We start from the raw sequence: 26,874 nt of genomic DNA on the forward strand, positions 1-26,874 counted from the left end.
CGGCGAGAGCATCGGGGTCTACTACTTCCCCGGTGTCCTTTGCCCTCTCTGCGAGGTCCATAATCTTGGCGAGGGGCCCTGCCAGGTCCAGCACCTTCTCCTGGCAGCTTCTCCAGGACCTATCAATACCCTTGTGGGGGTCTGTACTCGTCTTTGACACGAAGGTCAACATTTTCGGATCGAGCTCTGGCATCTCAGCCACCTTTCCAGGCAGGTCTGGTCGCGGGCACTCCGCTCTTAGCCGCTGTCTCACTTCCTTATCTAGTGGTTTGCGCAGTCTCATGGTCATATACTGCGCCACTCGAGGGGATGGTTGCCATTCAGTGGATCTCGGATTTCAGATGCTATCTGGGTCAAACATATCCTCCTCTAGGAGGTGTTTCTCCTTCCGTGCTCTCTTCCCCCCACTGGGTCTTGCCCAGTCGTCTTCCACGGCCTCTTCCTCACCTTGCGAGACCTGATCTTCTTCTTGCTCCTCTTCCGAGCCTGGGTCTTCTCCGGTATTGTCTTCCCCTGGAGATGGGGTCCTGAGGTCTGGCACCACCTGACGCTGAAGGTAAGCTTATTTAAGCTTCGCGAAAGCGTCGGCTACCTCTGGGGCCTTTTCTTCTGCCCCGTCTACTGAGCCCCGGGGGTCATCAGAGGCTTTCCTCTTGAGGGCTATCTTACTCCCCTCTTCAGAGGGTTCTGTGGGCGTGCGCTTAAGGTCTTTGGTGGTACTTGGTTGGGAGAGCATCGCTTCCAGTGTCTCCAGTCTCTCTAACAAGGGTCTGACCCCTTCTGCCACTGCATCAATAAGGGAGCTTCCCAGCACTTGCTTAAAGCTGGCAGCGAGGTCCTGCGTTTAATCTTCCTCGCTCCACTCAAACTCTGACATTTTCTCTGCTGTGCTGTCTGCCACAATACCTGGATCAGGTGTCTTAGCACGCCCATTGCTCCCTTGTGATGTTATTAATATTCTTTTCTTCTTTTTTTAAACATTTTTTTATGGTCTTTCAGTGCTGCACCAACCGTCTGTTTCTTGCCTCTAGGCTGCTGCGAGTGTACTCACTTGTGTTGCGCCCATCTTCTGCCTATTCAACAGTTTGTGGAATAATTCCCTTGAGTCCTCTTGCAGCCAGGCTGCTTCCTCCTCAGCTGTCAGGGCCAAGCTGATGGCACGGGTGCGCTCGCAATCGTAAAACTGCTTGTCTTTGTGATGTAATTTAACTTATCAAGCTCGTACAAGCGTTCTCAGTGATGCGGACTCCTGTCGAAAACTTTGCTTAATGTCTATGTTTACAGAGAAAACGCGGGCTAGCCATGCTTAAGATCCTCCCACCCGCCGGTGGGGGCTAGAGCGAAGCCACGCAATGCGCTGCTCTACGCGAGCGGCTGCTCCGCCCTCCCAGGGGTGAGGGCTACCGCTGTGATAATGCACTGATGTGCCGTCACGCATGCTACTCGCGGGCGCTAGCTCCGCCTACCCAAGGGTGGGGGCTAGGCTTCGGGAGCGCAATAGGCGCTCCGGTATCCTGTCCGTGAGGCTGGCCGCACCCCTGAAGTGTCGAAGTTGCGACATTGGGGCCGCCTTCCTCGCAGACCAAGCTCCTATACCTTACCTGACTTGAAGTCTATCGCCTCAGTAAACTTATATTTCAAACCGGTATCGATCTTATACGCGTACATACTCCTGAACGAAATGCTACGTAATATTTACAATTATATAATCAATCTTCCTCCACACGTTCACTGTGCTTATATGTGCATGATAACTGACAATTCTATCCTTACTCCCTCACTCATTGATCAATTCTCACACAGAAATCTGGAGAGAGAAGAAATGGTACTTATCTGCTTGAAGAGCAGTAAAAGAAGAGGAGTAGTCCAAGCACAGGAAGTGGGTTGTGACTGGCTGAGAGGGCATGGACTACAGAGCCTCATGGATTTTGTAGTTTTTAAAAGGAAAGAGTTCTGTTGAACACTTTGCAAAGTTTTATATAAGTTTGTTGAACTGCTGGAGAGTAGTAAATAAATGAAGTTGAAGCATATTGCTCGCCTCCAGTCTTGTCATAGAATTATAATCTTACACCAGGGACTCAACACACATCATCGAGCTATTGAATCATATTACATGGCAAGATAATCTTTACTTGACAACATGTGACATCAAAGCTTTGTATACTTCAATTGATCACAATCTGGCCATGAAATCATTAGACTACCATTTTGCCCCATTATGTGCGACCTATTATTTGCAACCACCAGCTATGAAAGACTTACTGCAGTTCACAATGAAAAACAATGGGCCTCATTATAAGTCAGGCGGTAAGGGGTTAACGGCGCCGGTAAAGGTGCCGGCACCGTCAACCCCATACCGCCTGATTATGAGGTCCCCTTGTGGGACCCACTCTGCACGTCTGGTTTTACCAGACTTGCAGAGCGGGTCCCGCGAGGGGAAGAGGGAGCAAACAACGGGCCGAAATGGGAAATAATCAGCCCGTTGTTTGCTCCCTCTCCCATTCCCATTCAGCCCTATGGGGGCTGAAATGGGAATGGGGAAGGTCCGGGCCTGGGTTTCTGAAAGGAGGAATTACCGGGCCCTCCGAACTCGGAATGGACTGGTAATTCCCCATTCTGGGAACACGGACCCGGACCCGATTTTGGCGGCAGCCATGCCGCCAATAGCAGCATGGCTACCGCCAAAGAGGTAATGACGGCCAATGTGTTTGTATTTGATAGTGAATATTACCCACAAGTAAGAGGTGTAGCTACGGGTGCTGCTTATGCCCCATCACTAGAAAATCTTTTTATGGCTCAATACGAGCAAGCACTTCCATCACAACATGATATCTTATCCAAACACGTTCAGACCTGGCCTTGATATATCAATGACATATTTTTGATATGGGATGGAAGTGAAGAAGAATTGGCCTAATATACAAAATTCCTCAATACGAACACCTTTAGGCTAGAACTAACTGGACACTTGAGCAACAGTTAAATTGTGTTTTGGGACCAAAGTAAATTGGTTGGCACAAGCTGTCACAAGAAACAGAAATATCAAAAGTATTCCAGTTGGAGATCCAAACTAGGAACTTGTCACAAGTCTCTCCCCTTCTCACCTGTTTCTCTTTGCTTGCGACCTTCTTAGATGTGACTTCCTTCTTTTGCACAGTCCGGGGTTTATACAGGCCCGTGTGCAGGTCTTCGGATTCCAGCGTGAGGATTGTAAGTCCTACGCCAAGTAGTGTTCAAATATCCAGGACCGGGAACCAGGAAGGAAACAGAAGCCTGACTCGGGGTTACGGAACGCCGTGAACCGAGCACAGGAGAAATCCAGGAAGATGAGCACGGAAGAAGGCAAGACAAGGAAAGGGGACGGAAAGGGAGAATAATCAGGAAAATGGGAAACGGGACTCGGAAGGAGGCACCGAGCGAACTCCAGCAACACACGTCTGACTACTCCAAGCGGTAGCGTTGAGACGCGCAGAGCCACAGGGGTGTGACTGTTTCAAAGGAAGTTAGTTGAAAGTAGCGCGTAAAGGCTGGTAAGCTATGTTGCGTATTCAGCTGCCATGTTGGAAGGATCACAGAATTCAGTCCTCTATGGGTCAGGGACCACGAAGTCCAGAATTGACGTAATCGGCGGTTCATGACAGAACTAGCCATCAATGAAGCAATATATTTGTGCATTTTGAGTTCCAAATACGTCAAAGGTGGCATGGGCATCTGCCAATGTCCTAGTGCGAGGAGCCAGGGGGAGTCACATTAGCATCGCGCCTTCCATTGTGTACTTGGATAATTTCTTCTGCACTAACTTTGATTCTTCCTGTTTTCTTTCCTCGCGCTTCTCTCTTGCATTCTCTTGCATTAGCCTACAAGAGTGCACTATGGTTAGCTGAATTTCTGACCACAGCTTAGCCTCCATCCTCACTAGCTTCTTAAGCTGTTTTTGCAACTGCTCGGGCAACTCTTGACATAATATGTGGTAAAATAACCCCCACTGTTTTGTCCCACGGCTCTCTCATCTCGAGACACCATCACTCTTGAATTTCTTAAATATATTAAAGTGGTTTTTCCTGCTCATACATTTTGCGTGCCATTATCGCGCTTATATCCGAGGTGTCCGGGTATTGCATCCTTAGAGCTTACCATAAGGCTGCTCAGCAGTTATTCAACGGTGAACCATTGTGTGCCGTGTTCTGTGCAGTAACCCCGGAATACCCGGCTCTTCTCCATACATCGTCTGCTACCTCCCCAAGAATGGCTGAGAGTGAACTCTTCATGTCACCCACCGCTAATGACATCCCTGCTGTCAGTCTTTCAAGCACATTAATCTATTTTCCAGCCCCAGCCTTTGAAGGTGCCTGGTCCTGACATGATAGAAAATAAAACCAAATAAAAGGATGCACCCCAGTGGGGAATGAGACCAGGAGATAGATTGCAAGTTGAACAAAGTTTATATCAATAAAGATGTGCACGCAGAGAACTATACTTAGGCAGCACATTATGGACCAAAAATCGTCATGAGCGACGGCATGACATATAGTACAATATAACTGTTTTGGTTGGTTGGCCCACATGGCGCAGTATGGGCTGTAGGTGATGTCAGGCTCCAATTGGTTGCTGTGGCTGGGGCGGTCAGTTGACACGTGGGTCAGCTGAGCTCATCTTCACAGGGTGAAGGTCAGGCTTGGTTCACAACGTGTCACAATCCTAACTAATCTAAACTACACAATGACCATTGACATGCAAACAATAATGTTAGACATGAAACCATTACTTAGATGGAGGAGGCTATAAAATGTGGACCGATATATGTAGATTCTAACCCCTGCTTGGTGCCTTATCTACAGGGCCTGATCTGTGATTTATTCTCCCTGGTGCCTTACGATTCAAACTAAATGGATGGATGGATGTTAGTCTAAAGGAGGATATAAGATCACACATGATTAGGTATATGGTGGGCTATCTAGGGTGGTCCCCGGGGAAGGATCTTCCAGTAGTTACGTTCAAAGGGAGTGGGGAATGTGGACAAAGGGTCTGTAAGCTTTAAGCTCCAAAGGTGGGGGTCAAGGTGGCACAGGCAGGTTTGTGGAGATGGATGAGCATGCAGGCCAAGGTTTGCTCCAGTCACACGCAGGGCAATGAGCTCAGAGGAAGAGAAAAGGATACTGAGTATTTGTAACAATACGTGGCCAAGCACTTCCATGAGAAATGGGTCTTTGTAGAGCTGCCAGGAGGAGGAGTGGGGGAGGCTGGGCTTGCTGTGCGCGGCGCTGGACAGAGGTAGAGGTGGCTTTTGAAAAATCATGATAGGGCTTAGAAAAAGATAGCGTTTTAGGGTGGCACAAAATGGAGTCTGTACGTTTCACCAAAAGGCTTTGTTTAGTGTCTTTTTTGTGATTATGTTAAGGCCGAATTATTAGAACCGACAAACAAATGTGGGGACGTCTCCCTCTATTTGGGTAAAAACGAGATCCATTTCCCGTGGGAATGCCAGGGAGGTCTGAAAAGACCTTTCCTCCCTTACACAGTCAACAAAGGTCGCTTCTTAAATGGCTCCTTATCCATTTGCTGCCACAGAATATACTGAGGCCGCCCACCACCCATATCCAGTAATGGGAACTGTGTCAGTCTCATCCCTCTGTCCCCCCAATGTCTTTAGTGGCAGTGAACACCGTTCCCCCACATTTGCCATATTGCTGAGTCTATGCTACACTCCATGGTTCACTGAAGCCCCTCCGACACCGACTCTCCCACAACCTGCCACTCTGCTATCCGGTCTGCTAGGCGTCCCACAGGAAGCAGGCAGGAATTTCCTCCAAAGGTGGCTCCTGTCAACCTCTTCTCTTTTTGCCCACACGTGGGTTTAGGCGTCCATTTCCGTGGGTCGCCGCGCAACCCCTGGTGCAAGCGCCGGGATGAGGTAGCTTACTGCCAAAAGGTGTTAGCGACCATCCCACTGCTACCACTTGTTAAGGAGCGGCTGGGGCCCGATAGCAGTCACCCCAGTTACCAGCAAAGAGACACTCAGGCCCATCAAAAACTCCCCACCGCAAGAGTGGGAGACTCAGCCATGGGAAAAGTTTACTGTCTTTATTATCTAACAAAGCGACAGGGATCATGCTAGCAAAACATGAGTTCTCCAGGGTTCTTGTGTTTTGAACGTGTGCCACCCGATTTTATCCAGGTGAGAGGTCACAAAATGAAGTTCCGTCCACAAAATGTATCGGGCGTTCACATTGGTCAGTTTAGGTGGAAATATATATATATATATATATATATATATATATATATATATATATATATATATATATATATATATATATATCTGTAATAAAGCACTGTCCAAGCTTGGCTTTGGTTGCTTCTTGATAAGTTTACTTCAGGCTCTTAAGTTACATGTTAAAAGACTCAGACATCAGGTATAACACATAATAACACCGGCACCCATCACCCAGGAAGGGAGGGACCAACTGACTTAACATAGAACACTCACCACAGTATTCTCTCACTCATACATCAACATTCCACAGGCACTCACACGACATCATCAATCACATGACAAGCCACATCAGACTCAAACAAGTACTTCACAACACATCTCCCTCCTTAACAAACACACTCACAAACAAGTACTTCACAGAGCATGTAATTACATAAACATCTACACGCATCACACCCAGTCCAAACCACTGCGCATGTTCTACAAGAAAATCCCACAGCTATGCAATTCCAAAACTACCCCTCAACCTCTCCAAACACAATCAATAAAAACCCTAATCTCCTTCCATCTGCCCCTGCAATGGACAGACTCTAGACTCACACTCTAGACACATATTAGCCCAGATCCAAGGCTATACCTACCCAATAATCCAATAACCTACAAAGAAAACTTTTGTCATTCCGCCCGCCCCCACCACAGGCGTGCCTTCAGGCTGCCACCCTGAAGCACCACTTGCCACCCTGATGCATTACTAGACATCCAGGATGACAACGGAATCACCACAACCAGACAGAAATCTCAGTAAACACTACAACCACCACAAGAAAATGTCCATTACTATGCATGCCTCACATACACAAATACAAATATGGACTAAGCCGATCGAGCAAAACACACCCACGCCATGATATATAGATCCTCCAACAACTTAAAACTGCTGGCCAGTCATCTTCAAGAGCACCTACAAAACATAGGGTTGACCCAATCACTCATCTCAATGGCAGAACTATCCAGTCCCATAATCGAACCCTGACCAGAAGAACACTAGCCGGGATTAACCCATAACACATAAAGATAAACAAATCACCATGCGACTCTTCATCTTGAACAGCATCTTTAACTTTCGCCATTGTCTTTACTAGAGGGCGTCCCCTACCAGCAACACACTTCATCTAACTTACCCACTGTCCCTAAAGATAAGAGTCGACTTCTCCTAACAATGCACTACTGCCATACCAAAAGTCACTAGACTTACAAATCCCATTCTCCCTGGTGCAGCTCTCACATTACCACTCCTTAACATTCCTGACAAGGGCGCTACCCCCAGGACTTACCTTACTCACAAATATAACTTAAAAAGGCGCTACCTCACAATAGTTACATATCCAAAACCCTACCGCCATAACCTAACAGTGCATACCACACTAAAACCTAAAAATGACTAAAGGAGGACACTACTGTAGTGGCGCTACCACCTCACAATACTCATACATCAACACAAAGGCGCTACCTTCTGTCACCTTCAATGGAGGCGCTACCTCCCTAATCTCTATAATTCGTATAAAAAAACGAATGTCATTTTCACTCATTCACTTCACCACTTCCATACTTCTCAAATAAGTGATTATACTCATGACATTTCTTCACTTCCATACTTCTCACATATGCGACTTTACTCGTGACATTTCTTCACTTCCATACTTCTCACATACGCGACTTTACTCGTGACATTTCTTTACTTCCCTACTTCTCACATACGCGACTTTACTCGTGACATTTCTTCACGTCCATACTTCTCACATACGCGACTTTACTCGTGACATTTCTTCACTTCCATACTTCTCACATCCGCGTCTTTACTCGTGACATTTCTTCACTTCCATACTTCTCACATATGCGACTTTACTCGTGACATTTCTTCACTTCCATACTTCTCACATACGCGACTTTACTCGTGACATTTCTTCACTTCCATACTTCTCACATACGCGACTTTACTCGTGACATTTCTTCACTTCCATACTTCTCACATACGCGACTTTACTCGTGACATTTCTTTACTTCCCTACTTCTCACATACGCGACTTTACTCGTGACATTTCTTCACTTCCATACTTCTCACATACGCGACTTTACTCGTGACATTTCTTCACTTCCCTACTTCTCACATACGCGACTTTACTCGTGACATTTCTTCACTTCCATACTTCTCACATACGCGACTTTACTCGTGACATTTCTTCACTTCCATACTTCTCACATACGCGACTTTACTCGTGACATTTCTTCACTTCCATACTTCTCACATACGCGACTTTACTCGTGACATTTCTTCACTTCCATACTTCTCACATCTGCGACTTTACTCGTGACATTTCTTCACTTCCATACTTCTCACATACGCGACTTTACTCGTGACATTTCTTCACTTCCCTACTTCTCACATACGCGACTTTACTCGTGACATTTCTTCACGTCCATACTTCTCACATACGCGACTTTACTCGTGACATTTCTTCACTTCCATACTTCTCACATCCGCGTCTTTACTCGTGACATTTCTTCACTTCCATACTTCTCACATATGCGACTTTACTCGTGACATTTCTTCACTTCCATACTTCTCACATACGCGACTTTACTCGTGACATTTCTTCACTTCCATACTTCTCACATACGCGACTTTACTCGTGACATTTCTTCACTTCCATACTTCTCACATACGCGACTTTACTCGTGACATTTCTTCACTTCCCTACTTTTTAACTAAGAAATATACTTTTGATATTTCTTCACTTCCATACTTCTTAAATATGTGAATAATACAATTATATTTCTAATAACAGTAAACAACTTTGAGCGTACTTTGAAATAAAACTTAATCTGTAGCACAATCCATTTCCTTGTTCATGGCCTATTATAGACCTAAATGCCTAAAAGTCCATGCTGTTGTCCAACAACCTAACACCTTAAATTCCTCAATATGTTAGACTAGCTCATTCCCACTCAAATAAGCTCCACACCATACTTTTTGCATTTTAATATGCACTTTTCTCTATAATGTCCAATAATCATTGAACCAGCATATCCTCCAGCATCTTAAGTTTATATTCCAACACATCTGTCTCCCTCTAGATCTCATTAGTTTTACTTTCAAACCACATGCATATATCCTCAACACTTCTTAAAAAAAACACTTACACTGGATTTCTTTAACCTTCTTAAGTGTATCACAACTGCCAATACATAATGTATTAATAATCACTTAAATACTTTAAAATACACTTCCACAGCATTTGTCAAAGCAACATAAAATCATCAGAATTGCCAAAATTGCACTTGTTACATTTACCGTAACATTACTAAATGACGCCTTCACCTCACGGCATCGCGTGACATCATATTCCTAACTTAAAAACTCTGATGGGCTCCTACCCAACAATGCCATGCATGCTCGACATTTAGTGCCCACAGCCTCCTACCGAACATGGTCATGACTGCAGCTAATGTTCCACCATTGTTGGCCACTACTGGACGCCCCGCTATCCGGGGCGGAGCAGCATTCGTTGCCACTGCCACCACTGCCTTCCGCAATATGGGAAGCAGAGCGGCTCACTCAGTGACTTCCTATCTGTCCTCTTCCGGATGTGACAACGTGGCTATGACACATAGCGTCCACGGCCGCCAATGCCTTCCACAACATGGAAGCAGAGCGGCTCACTCAGAGACTTCCTATCCACTTCCGGATGCAACCACATGATTACTTCACGTTCCGACCAATTCCCAGGTCCTTTACTCAGACTTGGCGATGCTACAGAGATACGCCTGCAGCTTCCAAACATCGAACGTTAGTAACACAGTTCCAACTCTCCGCCAAGTCCCTATTCGTCTTGTATGATGTAATCAGTCACCATTCCACTGCGGGACGCTGCATATCTCCTCGTACCAACAGTCATTCGCAAAGACCCTTTATTGAACCGCTCAGTTATGTTTAAAAAAACATCTCACTGGGAACATCACGTTCACTTCTGCTTCACGCAGAGACACCGCTTCCCCCACCATGATGTTCCATCTCCCTTAACAGTTAACTCATATGTGAATTCACCAGTCTCATGCCCGCTTCAACTCCCTGGGAAATCTCCACGTAACGGGACCAGCTCAATTCTGAGCTTTCTCTCACCTTATGGCAGCTTCATGTCCCCTGGACCCAGCACTTCCAAGTATTATAGGCTTCTGGTCCTCAATGCAGGGGCTCTCCTGTTCTCTCGATGCCCAAGACCCAGGACTCCCAAACTTTTACTAGTGATCCAGTCTGATATGGGCATTTAACCTCCTCCCTTATCCGCCCTGGGTGATGGGTAAGCTTACTTAGGGGCGGTGTTGTCTCTTTCTTCTTCTTCTTCTGGTCCTGATAACCACTGCACCCCCCGCAGCAGTCCTCCTCAGTCTCCTTTTTCCAGGGTTCTCCTTTAGAGAAATCCTCGTCGCCAATGTAATAAAGCACTGTCCAAGCTTGGCTTTGGTAGCTTCTTGATAAGTTTACTTCAGGTTCTTAAGTTGCATGTTAAAAGACTCAGACATCAGGTATAACACATAATAACACCGGCACCCATCACCCAGGAAGGGAGGGACCAACTGACTTAACATAGAACACTCACCACAGTATTCTCTCACTCATACATCAACATTCCACAGGCACTCACATGACATCATCAATCACATGACAAGCCACATCAGACTCAAACAAGTACTTCACAACACATCTCCCTCCTTACCGAACACATTCACAAATAAGTACTTCACAACACATCTCCCTCCTTAACAAACACACTCACAAACAAGTACTTCACAGAGCATGTAATTACATAAACATCTACACGCATCACACCCAGTCCATACCACCGTGCATTTTCTACAAGAAAATCCCACAGCTATGCAATTCCAAGACTACCCCTCAACCTCTCCAAACACAATCAATAAAAACCATAATCTCCTTCTATCTGCCCCTGCAACAGACAAACTCTAGACCAGTGGTCTTCAAACTTTTGTGGCCTGGGCCCCCCCTGAGCAAAGTTTGGGCAGGCCAGGCCCCCCCAAAAATGCCAGATGGACAGTATGTAGAAATTGCTATGAACTTTTGCGTGCCGTCACCGCACCATACTCCCAGTACAGACCCTGGGCTCTCCCGACCCTACTCCCACCACTATCCCAGTGCTGATGCCCTTCCTGCTCCCACCACAGTCCCATAACACAAGCATACACACATCCATACACATTAAAATAAAAAATAAATCGCCATAAACATACCTTGCATGGTTGCTAAAATGCCCCGCTCCAGGTTGCTCTGACCGAATGTGCGAGGAGGTGCAGGAGCACCCCCTTGCACATACATACATGCAGTGCCCCAGCCAGCATTTCCAATGAGCTATGCAAGGCTGGCGAAGCAAAATACCCCCAGCGTTGCATGGCTCAGTGATCATGTGCGGCTGGGGAAATGAACTGTCAAAGGCAAACAGAGTTTCCCTTTGACAGTTCAGCCAGCCCAGGAGCACTCCCTCAGCTGGAAAAAGCAGCTGAGGGAGTGCTCAGTGTTTCACTGGGCTGGCTCCTCGGCTCCTCCATAATGGGTGAGGTGGCCAGTGGTTGGAGACCCCCTCACCCATTATGGATGAGCCGGCAGGCTTGGACTGGCCTATACCAAAAATGCAAAATGCTAGTGTAGGCCAATAAAAATGGGCCACTTTTTTGGCCAATGTGGGCCAGTTTGAGGAGTTACTTCACTATGAAGCTAGTAGTTTTGACCATTGTTGCTGAATAAGTATTCTTTAAATATCACCATTTGTTTACATTTGAACAAAAAACAACCCCTTTGGTACTATTCAAACAGTCTGTGACTAAACACTGAATATCCATTTGCAACTGCTGGCCATGTTTTCATTGGTGCCTAAGACCGTTTTATGCTGACTATGTGAGCTGCCCCTTCCCGTTTCCTCCAATCTAAAAAAAAAACAAAAACATTTTTTTTTTTTTTACATTTCATGCTGGGATCTGGTGCCCCCCTGGGATGCGGCCGTGCCCCCTTGGGGGGGCACGCCCCACAGTTTGAAGACCCCTGCTCTAGACTCACAGTCTAGACACATACCAGCCCAGATCCAAGGCTATACCTACCCAACAATCCAATAACCTACAAAGAAAACTTTTGTCATTCCGCCCGTCCCCGCCACAGGCGTGCCTTCAGGCTGCCACCCTGAAGCACCACTTGCCACCCTGATGCATTACTAGACATCCAGGATGACAACGGAATCACCACAACCAGACAGAAATCTCAGTAAACACTACAACCACCACAAGAAAATGTCCATTACTATGCATGCCTCACATACACAAATACAAATATGGACTAAGCCGATCGAGCAAAACACACCCACGCCATGATATATAGATCCTCCAACAACTTAAAACTGCTGGCCAGTCATCTTCAAGAGCACCTACAAAACATAGGGTTGACCCAATCACTCATCTCAATGGCAGAACTATCCAGTCCCATAATCGAACCCTGACCAGAAGAACACTAGCCGGGATTAACCCATAACACATAAAGATAAACAAATCACCACGCGACTCTTCATCTTGAACAGCATCTTTAACTTTCGCCATTGTCTTTACTAGAGGGCGTCCCCTACCAGCAACACACTTCATCTAACTTACCCACTGTCCCTAAAGATAAGAGTCGACTTCTCCTAACAATGCACTACTGCCATACCAAAAGTCACTAGACTTACAACTCCCATTCTCCCTGGTGCAGCTCTCACATTACCACTCCTTAACATTCCTGACAAGGGCGCTACCCCCAGGACTTACCTTACTCACAAATATAACTTAAAAAGGCGCTACCTCACAATAGTTACATATCCAAAACCCTACCGCCATAACCTAACAGTGCATACCACAATAAAACCTAAAAATGACTAAAGGAGGACACTACTGTAGTGGCGCTACCACCTCACAATACTCATACTTCAACACAGAGGCGCTACCTCCTGTCACCTTCAATGGAGGCGCTACCTCCCTAATCTCTATAATTCGTATAAAAAAACTAATGTAATTTTCACTCATTCACTTCACCACTTCCATACTTCTCACATATGCGACTTTACTTGTGACGTTTCTTCACTTCCATACTTCTCACATACGCGACTTTACTTGTGACATTTCTTCACTTCCATACTTCTCACATACGCGACTTTACTCGTGACATTTCTTCACTTCCATACTTCTCACATACGCGACTTTACTCGTGACATTTCTTCACTTCCATACTTCTCACATACGCGACTTTACTCGTGACATTTCTTCACTTCCATACTTCTCACATACGCGACTTTACTCGTGACGTTTCTTCACTTCCATACTTCTCACATACGCGACTTTACTTGTGACATTTCTTCACTTCCATACTTCTCACATCCGCGTCTTTACTCGTGACATTTCTTCACTTCCATACTTCTCACATACGCAACTTTACTCGTGACATTTCTTCACTTCCCTTTTTCTCACATACGCGACTTTACTCGTGACATTTCTTCACTTCCATACTTCTCACATACGCGTCTTTACTCGTGACATTTCTTCACGTCCATACTTCTCACATACGCGACTTTACTCGTGACATTTCTTTACTTCCCTACTTCTCACATACGCGACTTTACTCGTGACATTTCTTCACTTCCATACTTCTCACATACGCGACTTTACTCGTGACATTTCTTCACTTCCATACTTCTCACATACGCGACTTTACTCGTGACATTTCTTCACTTCCATACTTCTCACATACGCGACTTTACTCGTGACATTTCTTCACTTCCATACTTCTCACATACGCGACTTTACTCGTGACATTTCTTCACTTCCATACTTCTCACATACACGACTTTACTCGTGACATTTCTTCACTTCCCTACTTTTTAACTAAGAAATATACTTTTGATATTTCTTCACTTCCATACTTCTTAAATATGTGAATAATACAATTATATTTCTAATAACAGTTTAAAACTTTGAGCGTACTTTGAAATAAAACTTCATCTCTAGCACAAATCATTTCCTTGTTCATTGCCTATTATAGACCTAAATGCCTAAAAGTCCATGTTGTTGTCTAACAACCTAACACCTTAAATTCCTCAATATGTTAGACTAGCTCATTCTCACTCAAATAAGCTCCACACCATACTTTTTGCATTTTAATATGCACTTTTCTCTATAATGTCCAATAATCATTGAACCAGCATATCCTCCAGCATGTTAAGTTTATATTCCAACACATCTGTCTCCCTCTAGATCTCATTCGTTTTACTTTCAAACCACATGCATATATCCTCAACACTTCTTAAAAAAACACTTACACTGGATTTCTTTAACCTACTTAAGTGTATCACAACTGCCAAAACATAATGTACTAATAATCACTTAAATACTTTAAAATAAACTTCCACAGCATTTGTCAAAGCAACATAAAATCATCAGAATTGCCAAAATTGCACTTGTTACATTTACCATAACATTACTAAATGACGCCTTCACCTCACGGCATCGCGTGACATCATATTCCTAACTTAAAAACTCTGATGGGCTCCTACCCAACAATGCCATGCATGCTCGACATTTAGTGCCCACAGCCTCCTACCGAACATGGTCATGACTGCAGCTAATGTTCCACCATTGTTGGCCGCTACTGGACGCCCCGCTATCCGGGGCGGAGCAGCATTCGTTGCCACTGCCACCACTGCCTTCCGCAACATGGGAAGCAGAGCGGCTCACTCAGTGACTTCCTATCTGTCCTCTTCCGGATGTGACAACGTGGCTACGACACATAGCGTCCACGGCCGCCAATGCCTTCCACAACATGGAAGCGGAGTGGCTCACTCAGAGACTTCCTATCCACTTCCGGGTGCAACCACACGATTACTTCACGTTGCAACCAATTCCCAGGTCCTTTAGTCAGACTCGGCGATGCTACAGAGCTACGCCTGCAGCTTCCAAACATCGAACGTTAGTAACACAGTTCCAACTCTCCGCCAACTCCCTTTGCGTCTTGTATGACGTAATCAGTCACCATTCTACTGCGGGACGCTGCATATCTCCTCGTACCAACGGTCATTCGCAAAGACCCTTTATTGAACCGCACAGTTATGTTTAAGAAAACATCTCACTGGGTACATCACGTTCACTTCTGCTTCACGCAGAGACTCCACTTCCCCCACCGTGATGTTCCGTCTCCCTTAAGAGTTAACTCACATGTGAATTCACCAGTCTCATGCCCGCTTCAACACCCTGGGACATCTCCACGTAACGGGACCAGCTCAATTCTGAGCTTTCTCTCACCTGTGGCAGCTTCACGTCCCCTGAACCCAGCACTCCCAAGTATTATAGGCTGGTGGTCCTCAATGCAGGGGCTCTCCTGTTCTCTCGATGCTCAAGACCCAGGATTCCCAAACTTTTACTAGTGATCCAGTCTGATATGGGCATTTAACCTCCTCCCTTATCCGCCCTGGGTGATGGGTAAGCTTACTTGGGGGCAGTGTTGTCTCTTTCTTCTTGTTCTGGTCCTGATATCTACTGCACCCCCCGCAGCAGTCCTCTTCAGTCTCTTTTTTTCAGGGTTCTCCTTTAGAGAAATCCTCGTCGCCAATGTAATAAAGCACTGTCCAACTTGGCTTTGGTAGCTTCTTGATAAGTTTACTTCAGGTTCTTAAGTTACATGTTAAAAGACTCAGACATCGGGTATAAGACATAATAACACCGGCACCCATCACCCAGGAAGGGAGGGACCAACTGACTTAACATAGAACACTCACCACAGTATTCTCTCACTCATACATCAACATTCCACAGGCACTCACATGACATCATCAATCACATGACAAGCCACATCAGACTCAAACAAGTACTTCACAACAATATCCTATAAGGGTTAATTCTACTATTGGGTAGCTATATCTGGTGGTTCTCCCTGGGACCACCTCTATGTGTATTAATCTACAATGTTGCAGGGTTGCAAAGAGATCATTGCTCCTGCAACATATTATATCTTCACTCTTCACATAAAAAGTGACTGGATTGAGCAGAATGTACCCCCCCCCACCCAGCTCCGGGACCCGGGACGTTTACCAGGCTGAGTGTACTTTCTCACGGCAATGAGAATGAACATGGAGGTGCTGTGCGTTCCCTAATGTTGCCATCTCGGATCACCTAAGCTTGGGAGAGTGCATTCGGTTGGCAGCTCGTGAGCAACACTTGTATCTTTCCACCTCTGGTTCGATGGGAACAGCTCTCTCTGTCTACATTGATTGAATGGGCATTGTCTTGATCTGCTGGGTCACGTGTGCTGAGACCATGAAGTGGAGCTCTTCTGTCTGTAATTATGAGGATTCTAGCTGAAATTTCTTGCAGGTGGCTTATCCTCTTGGTAACCAGGAACTTTCCCATCTCCTCTCGTCCTTGGCTGGGTGCATCGCAGCTGCCTGCCTCTGGCTGCAGTGATCATGGCAGCTCTTCCATCTACTCCAAGCCTGTCTTCCCTTCCTCATTCATTCCAGTGGGCCTAGAGCTTCCATAGTTGTCCTTATGGCTTTTCCGTGTTAGTGGCAGTCGCCTCTTGTGGTTCAGCTTTGGGGAAGATTGTGGATGTACATAGAGCTATGCATGTGTGTCTGCCATCTACCTTGCTGAGTCATAAGCATGTGATTCGTTTCTTTATGCAATAAACTAATACATGTTTGTGTAACTTCGTGAATGGATGGCTATGTACTTCATGTCTAAATGCGGCTATGTCGTGATGTCAGTGATGACATCATTGATTACTCAATTTGCAGTCAGTCGTCTTGTTCGATTGCGGACTTCTCCATCTCCTCCATATCATCGATTGGATACAGTTTGAATGGCTGTCTGAGAGAGTAGCGTTTCTCACACCTGCGATACATTGATGATGGCGATGAAAGGCCTAAGAATGAGGTGCATGTGTCATTTCTCTGTCTATGGGCCGAGAGTCGTGTGGGGGTCATGAGGGCCATGCTTGGACCTCCGTCTTCATACTGATCACATAAATGCCTTCAGCAAACGTTCAACCCACTGAGTTATGTTACTATCACTGTCCTGCATGTTAAGGTCGATCCTTACACACTGATATATATGAACACATAATCAACCTCTAAATCATATTTAGAAGTATGTTATTTCCCTATGTTGTAAACATCTCAAATAGCTACTCATGGTCAATTAGTGAAGTTCATTGATTTCAATATACATGCACACGGTTCTTTCCCTTCTTCGTACTTGAAATTGGTATTGTGGAGAACGACCCACTTTCCTTTTTAAATCCCATACTTTCTCTGAATTGAGGTTTAGTAAGTTTGCCGGTTCACACTCTCTGCTTTGTTCTTTTGCCCTTTCAGATTGACTGATACTTGCTTTGCTACCACATTCCTGCTAAGAATGTTTATATATAGTTGGGTTGGATGACAATGTGGTTTAATGTAACTTCATTTAACACAGGAAAGCTTTTGAATGGCAGCCATGCAGCATTATACACTGGCGCACAAGTAAAGATGGGGTGGGGTGACGTATAGGATACCGCTTTCATTGCATGGGTCCGAATTCCTGCTTACACACATGTGACCCTGGGCAAATCACCTTACAAGGCGCTGCCTGCATTCTGGCCACCTAGAAGGGATTTTCTTCAATGGGCAGTATAGAATAGGATTCACTCATTCATACCTTAGTAGACTACAGTGTTGGTCCATGTACTAATGTTGGCCATTTCTATGGTCCATGCCGGAGGCTCCATCATGGGACATCAGGAGCCATGGTCCTCTCTCCTTGTAGATGAGTGAATTACACGCTGCTGCAATGTTTGGTGGGTCGGAGGGGCTTGCGGAGTCCCATTCGGGTTTCTGTGTCGGATCATGAAAGCATGTGGTTATGGCCTGGGTTCTTAGAACCCCCCACTAGTGACAGGTGAATATTCACAGTTCACCTCTTTGTGGTGAGTGATCCGTGCCCGACTCTCCCTTTGACACCCCTTCCCTTCTGCGCCCTGGCTTCCTTTGCCTTGCCAGAGGATGCCCGTGCAGACTTCTGCTCAGAAATGATAAAGTGCTTCTTCTCCTGTCCGAGGTCTCGCGTGGGCAGCGCTCCACGGTGGAAATAAAACGTTCTGTTTCAGCAGCAGCCCACGGGTGCTACACATTCGAGCACGGCGGTACACCTGGGCTGGGAATAGAAAAAAGACTTCATCATTCTCTTTCCCATGAGTGAGGCCCCGCTCTCCCTCTATGGACAGGTGAAGATTCTTTAATTGCTGTCTTAAGGAGGTACTCGAGTTTGAAAGTGAACGAAAACAAGTCCCTTTGGGGTCCCCTTGGCTCTCCTGTGAAGGTACCTTGGCTACTTTGAACCCTTGGGCAATTTCGTGCACAAATCGCTCAGGAAGTTTGAACATTTCAGGTAACTGGTGAAGGCTAGTCCCTGTTACGCTCATGCCAGAAAGAATACACCCCGCTAGGGCAAAAGGCCAAGAGATTGCTTGCAAGGATAACAAGGTTTAACTGTACAAAAGGCAAGGGTGTCAGCAGAGGACTCTGCTCCCGAACGTTCTTCCAAAATCATCAGGTACACGGCACTATTGACGTCACTACATAGGGTCTAAACCCGCACAGCTGATTGGTAAGACAGTATTCATGGTCCTGCTCCATAGGGGATGCCAGGCTACGATTGGTTCCCATCTCCCCGTCTGTCTGTTCCCACGTGGGGTCCGCTGGGCTCATCTCTCCAGGGACTGAAGGTCAGGCGCTTCACGTGTTGCTACTACAGAGTTACTATTGCATGATAACGCTACTACATCATTATGGCAGCACCTGGGAAACCTGGGGACTGGCACAGGGGGAGAAACACCATCATGATGACCCACACATTCTTTGCTCAGTTCATATCGCACTCTCCGCAACCAAGGCTTCCACCCTCATTGATCTATAATTTATCCCTCCCTGTACCTTGTACTACAAAGGGTGTAGTTATGGGAAGAGATGAAATGGTTGTGCATGTTCAGATTATTAATGACCATTGCTTTTATAGCTGGTGGGCTGGGGTCACTCACTATCATGGAATATAGTGGTTCTAGGGCCGGGTCAGTGATGAGTGCCATTACTCTTGGATGGCTGATGGGGGATGGGGGGCTGCAGCTGGTATAGCTGTAGTGAACGTGCTGCGAGGAGTCTGGTGCAGTCTTGCGGCCTTGCTGGGTGCATTCCTTTCTGTGATACTATGTTATTGTAATGGACAAGGGGAAGTAGCTGTGTGAATTAGTAGTGCAGGCTCATCGCATCTCAGCATTTTGGGCCTGTCCAGGCATCTCTATTGAGCCGCCGTTTTACCGCGCGGCCATGTAGGGCTGAGAGTGTCTACCATAGCTAAAAAATGGAGTCTCTTTATGCGTGCCCTAAACCTATGCATCTATAACTCTCGCAATATTGTGTTTGTGCCGGGTTTCTTAACACAGTCCTTTCCCCCCTAGCACATCGCATAGCTGCCTATGGGATTCACCTCACTCTAAAGTGCCGAGGGAGGTGGGATAGACTGATTTCCATCCCAACATTGGAACCACTTGAATTTGGCTATCCCTCAAACTGCTTCGAGCATAAATAATTACGACACAGAACCTGAGCATGTAGAGCAATCGAATGAAACATAAGAAGGCCCAGCAATCAAAGGGGTTGCAGTTATTAATCAAGTTAAAATTATAAAACAGAAATGAGCCGGTTCCCACAAGTGCACTAGTTGGGTACACACACTGCTTTAAAGTGGGGTGAGAAATCCAGACATGGCCTGCAACGAGGGTGTGTGGCCTAAATGATGGCCGTGGCCTGAAGTGTTCCCAGCACGTTGCTTTTATATTTCATTGCTCCGCGCTGGTGATTCGAACCCGAGCCCTGCCGCATTGTCCGCATTTTCTTTTGTTTCATTGAATAGGCTGCTTGACACTGCTTTTTGTGTCAAGCAGTCTATTAAATGAAACAAGAGATCTTGCAGTGGGTCCAGCATAGGACAATCAAAATAATTGCTTTTTTTTTTTACTGTCCGGTGCTGGGGATACAATCCCGAGCACAGCCACTGACAAAACAGTGCACATCACACTGTGCTATTTTATAGGTGCACATTGGGGGTCATTACGACTCTGGAGGTAGCCATGCCGCTATTTGCGGCATGGCTACCCCCATTCTGGGTACCGGGTCCGGGTTCCTGGAATGGGTAAATACCGGGCCATTCTGACCTTGGAGGGCCCGGTATTTCTCCATTCCAGGAACCCATCCCCATTCGAGCCCCAATAGGGCTCAATGGGAATGGGGGGCATGCTAACAATGGACCCTTTAATGACGGGCCCGTTGTTAGCATGCTGGTCTGCTCACTGGACCCGCTAAGGACGCCTGGTAAAACCAGGCGTCCTTACCGGGTCCCGGGAGCAAACCTCGGAATGCAGCGGTAGGGGGTTAACGGGGCCGGCAGCTCTACCGGCCCCATTAACCCCCTACCGCCAGGGTTGTTATGGCCCCCCATTGTTTTTTCTTTTATTGAATAGACTGCTTCACGCATACCTTCAGCCACCTCTTCTCCCTCTCTCATCTCTGACCGTCTGTCCGTCATCCAGGAGTGGTGCACCGCCAATGATCTCTGCCTTAATGCCAGTAAGACTGAGATTCTCCTCATCGGCACACCCGCTCCCTCCTTTCCTGTCCCTCTCTGGCTGGCCTCTCTTGGCCCTCCTCCTGCTCCCACCTGTGAGGCTAAAAAACATGGGGTCATCTTCGACTCCACACTTTCCTTCTCTCCTCATATCTCTGACATCTCTAAGAAGTCACACTACCAGCTGCACCTCCTCAGGGGTATTCTTCCATTCCTCTCCATCCCCCAGAAGCTCACTGTTTCCAGAGCTCTGGTTCTCTCTAGGCTGGACTATTGCAACAGCCTCTTTCTAAATCTGCCTGTTTCTACTCTCCGCCCGCTGCAACTCATCCAGAACAGTACTGCAAGATTTGTCCTTGGCCTCAAGGCCAGGGATCTATCTCTCCAGGTTTGAAATCTCTGCACTGGCTCCCAGTGGCTGTAAGGATTAAGTTCAAACCCCTCTGCATTGTCCATAAGACCTTCTGGGACCTGGGGCCTCATTACCTTCAACTCTCTCTTCCTAAATATCTTCCTTCTCAAGCTCTTTGCTCATCCGCCTCCAACTCCCTCAGGGTCAGTCGCTTCTCCAAGCAACGAGTTGGTGGTAGATCTGGAGTCTCCCCCTGGAACAGCCTCCCTGCCTCCCTGAAACTTGAGGAGAATCATCTCTGGGTCCAGAAGCACCTCAAAACCTTTCTCTTTGCTTCTGCTTTTTCTCCTTCTCTCCCCTGCTTAACTCCTGGCTGAAACTGAAACTGCACATGTTACCAGGCCACCTGCAGATCTCAGGCCCAGATCCCCTCCCCCGCCAGTTGCACACCTGTATTACTTTCCGGTCAACCCCCGCACTTGGGGACTGTCTTCTGTATCCATTTGTGTATAGGCGCATTATAAATGCCATATCATATCATATTATAAAGTCTGTTATGGCTTAAAGCCGAAATAGCACTGTGCTATTTCTTAAGTGCTGGATTTCTTTTATTTCATTCAATAGACTGCTTGACACAGTCTATTGAATGAAATAAACCAAATCCAACACCTATGGAATAGCACAGTGCAATGTGACAATGGCTAGTCACAGGCAGCGCGCCGGGGAACCCTGCACTGAAGGAAAATAAAAGTGGCTGTTAGGGTTAGTGTGAACCCCAGCAGAGTACTGGCTCAACTGAGGTTTTGGGAGACTGCTGGAGCTCAGCCCCACTGAGCCCTGGCCCACTTAACGCTCTTGGTACACCCCATTGCTTATTGGGAAATCTCACAGTTGTGCATCCATAATATTACAGAGGGTGCTATATCCCCTGCTGGGGCGTGTCAACAGAGCATGGTGCAGTTCTGAGAGTGTGTGAAGTTGCTCAGCACTCTCTGTGTTGTGGAGCAGGTACCTAGAAAACAGTCTCTGAAATTGAAGTAGAATATTTTGGGTTATGAGTGCATAATAATGTTTTAAAATGTGTTCAAAACATGATTAAAACAACTTTAAAAAAAATATGAAGTTGCCTATGTAAAATTCCAAGATTTGCCAAGCAGGCGTGGATGCCTCTAAAAAGCACTAAAGCCCCATAGACAACTTGCTTTTACCTTCACTATGCTATGCTCAAGCGTGATAAGATTACATATTCCACATATTACATATACGTATATATTCACAAGAAAACTCTAATGCAAATTTAACGCAAGAAAACCCTTCAAATTCGGAGCTTGTGGGAAGTCCTGATCATCTTAACTCGGCGCGCTCCCGTTGATGTCCCCCATAATGCCATTTTGTATGTCATTGGGAATCCCTTCTCTTATAATATGTATGTGCTCAGGGGCTGAATTTCAAGAGTTTCGTTGCGTCAAATCGACGCAACTTAACTGCATGTTAACTATGTTTTTTCAGTGAATTTCAAGGCTTTTGTTATACCATTGTTTTTTTACAGGCCACTACACTATATATTTTAAAACACTAATGGGCTACTAAGGCCATAGCCATACATGTTCCCCCAATATGTTTCTTTTGGACCTACTAGGTGGCCACAGCCTTCAGCTGTGGTCACTGTACACGTCTTTCGTGCCCCCCAGCCCTGGCCAGTGATTGCGATCTTTAGCCGTGCCCACTGTGAATTTTAAAACACTACCGGGCCATGGCCAGTGGCCACCCTCTTTGGCTATGTTCACTACATGTTCCTACAATATATTTCTTTTGGACTTACTAGGTGGCCACAGGTGTCTTTTGGGCCAACTAGCTAGGGCCTTTGGCCCTGGCAAGTGAGCACGGTTGAAGTATATTTTAAAGCACTACCGGGTCACTAGCCATAGTCTTTGGCCATGGCCAGTGGCAACATGTTCCCCCAATATGTATCTTTTGGACCCACTACATGGCCACGGAGGACATATCTTTCGGGGGCCCACTAGTTAGGGCCTTCAACCCTGGCAAGTGAGCACAGTCTTTGACTGTTCCCACTGTACATTTTAAAACGCTACGGGGGCACTAGCCATGGCCTTCAACTGTGTCCACTGTACAGTGAACTGGATATCTAGCCCCTATGATGAGTAGCAATTACCCTGGAGATGGATGGGGATGCAGATTTGTATTCATACATCAATAATCGAAACGGCTCAGGTCGTTGGCAAAAGAAACACTGTTTTAATGTCCATTTTTATTTTATTTTTTCTTTATTTTTATTGAATCAGGGTAAATAAATCAACTTTTCAATTTCGATAAAACAAAACATTTCATAATCAAGTTTAACAATAAATAAGAAATCATCTACTTTTATACATATGGATAAATAGTAAAATTATATGAATTTGTTTTTGTTCTCTTATATATTACTCAAATTTGTTCTGATTAAAGATTTAGGGCATTCAAAAAATTCACTGTAGCAATTTGAATCGATGTATGTGAGGTGTTTGAAATTAAAGACCAACATAATTGTTCATCCATCGAATCCCAAATATATAGAGTATTTTCTGAAATGAACTAGTCTTAACTCAATCAAAGCCAGACAAGGTACAATCAAATGTTCAACCATTTCTGGAATCTCAAACTTCTTAAAACATCTGCAAACATTCTGAGCTTTTACTAAGATTTTATGTATGAACAGCAGCTCTCTAGTTGGCCACAGGTTGAAGCAAAACCACAAAATACTCTGTCTATAGGTACTTTTCCATTGTACCCATTAATTTGGGGCGAAATCTCTCCTGGGAAAGATATATGTATTGTAGGCACAAGGCTCGATTGTTAATCAGGATTGGAAATTAATAGATCAATGGTAATATTAGCATAAGAAAGAATTTGATAGATTGTAATTAACCATTGTTGGACTAACATATGTTGACTTGAAAATAGATACTCAGACAGAGTCTTTAAAATAACTGCCATGGTGGTGGATATCAAACATTTACGAAAAAGAACATACAATTTCCAATGGTAAATTGCATGGAGCGAAGTTAAACCCAACTCATATTGAATTCAGGATACTGGAATGCATTGCGGTAACTGTAATATTCGCTTCCAAAATGTTGTCTCCGATCTGTCAAATATATGAGGGGTGAGGGGAATACCAGTTTCTAATCCGTACAATATGGTGGGTATTACCTTGGCTTTCCAATAGGTCAAAGCCGGAGTAAGAGTGAGTTTGCCATATCGGTGCATTATGATCCTGACTTGAGATATGGCTGTGGTCAACTTTCGCTCAATGCATGTTAGGTGGCCCACTGCTTTGGTCGACCCCTCAAAAATCATTCCGAAGTAAGTATAATTTGAAACAATTTCCAATCTGATGTTATTGATATACCAGGATCTTAACGTATGTCCTAGTTTAGTTGGACTGTCAATTATATAAAACAGGGAGCATAACGAACATCAACGAACTTGCTCGATCCTCTTACTCAAAAATTCTTAGTAAAAACTGAGGTTTTATACGCCAAACACGTCATCAATGACGTTAACCTACGTATGAACCAACGTCATCCTATGTGGCAAACTACAAAAACCTATGCATATGGGTGATTGGCTCTGAGTGAACATCTAAGTATATAATCCATACTAGTCTAAAAAAGTTTGAATATGGGATTGGTTACTTAACATCAGGTGGGGCAACTAAGCCCTCCCTTAAAAATGACCATTATGAACGTCACTAAATACACAACGTCCCATTGGTTTACACAACTATAAGACCCCTAAATATGCAGTCCTCTACAATTGGTTGTCACTCTAACCTCCGTCAGTACTTTTTCACCTACGTCTAGCAGCCTGCAGGCTGGACATCCAGGTGCTGGTGAGCTCGCCTTAACCATTGCTTCCCACCAATTAGCATATCAAACCATCATCACCTCAGTGGTCTACTGTCAATTAGGCTTTGAAGCTCAGCCTTGAGAGTGTTCTTAGCTCTGAGAAATTTAGGGAGTGAAAAGCACGGTCTGCCCTCGTGCGTAGGTGTGACCATCTCGTTCGTCCAACTTCATGCTTCCATGTGACTTGAGACCATGGAATCGAGCCTTTTGGTACATTTAATACTATTTTCTGATAGACCTCTGACGTCTTCCTTGTTAGGTTCATGCCTTCTGAACAGGAGTTTTGCTCTTTCACACGATTTGTATCCAATGTCAGTTTACTCTAGTTTGATAAGACCTTGACTTCTTTGGCTCATCCAGCCTTGTCTGCTGAGATTCACTTTGTAATTCAATTTGCTTTTTAACTGTGACACACTAGAAATGCGGCCTTCTTGCTAATGTCCAGCACTGCTATAATGCGTAGTGGAAACATCCATCCTTTACTTGTCCATAGGTATATAATATATGTATATGTTGGCGCTTGCCGCAATCTATTCACTATAAAGCTAGCCTTAAGATTACTTCATCTGCTTGCGTTTCTTTTGCATCTGTACACGTGTAAAATGACTTGATGTCTTCATCTGTTTCTGTGGCATAAACTTCTTCACCTTGATCTCAAGATGTCACTTATCCTTGATACTTTCTTGATGCCTTATAGAATATCTGCATTCTCTGGTCTCTGCATCTCTTCTATGTACGTCATCTCAGCTCCGTGTGATGTATACTGGCGATGGTTAGTAACGTTACCTTTCTTCCTTGCCGTTTATTTGCTCCGCTTCTTCCGGGATTTCATTCAAACGGTCATCATATTTTCGTGTGTGCAGGTATGGTTTTCTCAATGGGAACCTTGCCTCCAGGATTCTCTTTGATGTTGATATTTTCACTGGTACTGGACAGAGTCCATACTCTGCCCTTTGTTGGTTCAACTGTTCTGGGTATGTCACGTACTTTGGTTTCCATCATACAGGTAAAAGGGGCAGAACGGTTGAGGTGGGGGTACTTGGCTCCTCCTCTACACTATGTTCCCCCAATATGTTTCTTTTGAACCCACTAAGTGGCCACAGCCTTTGGGAGGAGGGGGCAATGCTTCATTCCCAAGTTGTTTCGTACCTGGTCCAATTCCATCCAGCAGCTTTTGCTGAGCGCTGTGCAGAAATGTGGACTTTTTCTCTATGGGTAAATCAATGGGGACTGGGTTGAAAACAGCGTTTTCTTGCTTTCTTAATGTTATTTTCATTTTCTAACAAATATTTCCCAAAATGTCCAGACTGGAAGGGGGGTGAGCCATTTGTACCTCTGTCAAATATTTTGTTTGCAAAATATGAGACACATGCGTCATGCAAGTCAAAAGTTAATAGTAATTCTATTTTTGGGTTTCCTATGGAACATGATACTCATCGTGACTTTAGTGCAGCGACTGCATTATTACATGGCCTGCGGTAGCGGCCATGTAGTTATGCTTAATTTGCTAAACCTATAGGAAGAGGAGTTTTTGGGCGGCTTATAACTTCGCTCCCTGTGGACGAATCCTCACCAAACTTTGCAAAAGGAGCATATGGGCCACTCTGAATTGGTGATGTTTGGTCAAGGGGGGGCAAAGTTGTATGGGGGTCCCAAAATGTATTTTT

Source organism: Ambystoma mexicanum, chromosome 14 (genome assembly GCF_040938575.1).
Source record: "Ambystoma mexicanum isolate Mex_15411 chromosome 14, UKY_AmexF1_1, whole genome shotgun sequence".
Taxonomy (NCBI): domain Eukaryota; kingdom Metazoa; phylum Chordata; class Amphibia; order Caudata; family Ambystomatidae; genus Ambystoma; species Ambystoma mexicanum.